Genomic DNA, 1,271 nt, shown 5'->3' with positions numbered 1-1,271 from the left:
CCAGCTACTACTCCAAGGTATGCCGCATCTATATGTGCATATGCTAAGTAACAGCAGCAGCTTAATAAATTAAAGTGTTTCATTTCAAAGGAAAACAAAAAAGAACAATAAACACAATCACGAAGATCATCACTATCACAATGATCCTTCTTCAAGTGAATCCTACATATCTTCAGTTCTTGCATCATTTACAAACTGTTTTTGTCGCCCAATTGTAGGCAATATTATCCTACTTAATTTTATTTATTAGAACGCCAAGTAAATTACATGTATACTGAAAAATGGTTAGTCTTATCCAGATTAGAGGGCAAGGTGGCAATAATTACTGGACGTGCACGTGGAATTGGCGAGTCAATAGCAAGATTATTCACCAAACATTGGGCGAAAGTAATTATTGCGGACATCTTAGACGATTTGGGTAATTCTGTGTGTGAGGACTTGGGGCTTCAACTAGCTTCTTTTGTACACTGTGATGTAACAATTGAATCAGACGTAGAAAATGCTGTCAACACTGCCGTTGCCAAGCATGGAAAGCTTGACATAATTGTCAACAATGCTGTTGTAATAGACAAAGCAAAACCCAGCATTCTTGACAATGACATGTCCGATTTTGAGAAGGTAATTAGTGTTAACTTAACAGGCGTGTTTCTAGGCACTAAACACGCAGCCCGCGCAATGATTCAGCACGAAAGGGTAGCATTATTATGGTCGGCAGCGTTTCTTCAAGTATCGGTGGGGTGGCAAGCCATGCATACAGAGCCTCTAAGCACGCAGTGACAACATTGCCAAACACGACGATGGTCGTGATAACATTGCCAAAAGAAAAAGGCAAACTATAGAACTGATAATATTGTTGATGATCAGTGACAACGATGGTTGCCAAACACGACGGGTCCTAACTCATCGATATCGTCTGGGAGTGGCATCTGACTACTACTAGTGTCATCAGGGTGAGGTAGAGAAGTAGCCTCAGAGAAACTAGAGAGTGAGACGTTCTTTGGGATGATGAGAAGTTCAGAACTCCGATTTGGGTTTGGATCAGGATGAGAAATAGGTTGGGGATGTGAAGAATAGTGTACGAATAGTGAAACCTACAATAGAGCTCGATAAACTTGCAGATCACTAACATGTTGTTGAAGAGCAAGAATATGGGATGCACATCCATAGACAGGATCCTGAAGCTGGACCTGAAATTCAATGAAGAGTGTATCGACAGCCCAAAATCGGTCACTTACCGAAAGCTGACCTAGGAGGTTGAAGGCATTTCTGGT

General features: G+C 41.2%; 1 pseudogene; it reads left to right on the top strand.

Moving 5' to 3' along the window:
- The first annotated feature begins 267 nt into the window (after positions 1–267).
- Positions 268–839, top strand: LOC127805644 (secoisolariciresinol dehydrogenase-like; annotated as a pseudogene).
- Positions 840–1,271: the final 432 nt, after the last annotated feature.

This window comes from Diospyros lotus, chromosome 7 (genome assembly GCF_014633365.1).
Source record: "Diospyros lotus cultivar Yz01 chromosome 7, ASM1463336v1, whole genome shotgun sequence".
NCBI lineage: Eukaryota > Viridiplantae > Streptophyta > Magnoliopsida > Ericales > Ebenaceae > Diospyros > Diospyros lotus.
Note: the sequence above shows the minus strand (reverse complement) of the source record. Positions and strands in the feature narration are given on the sequence as shown.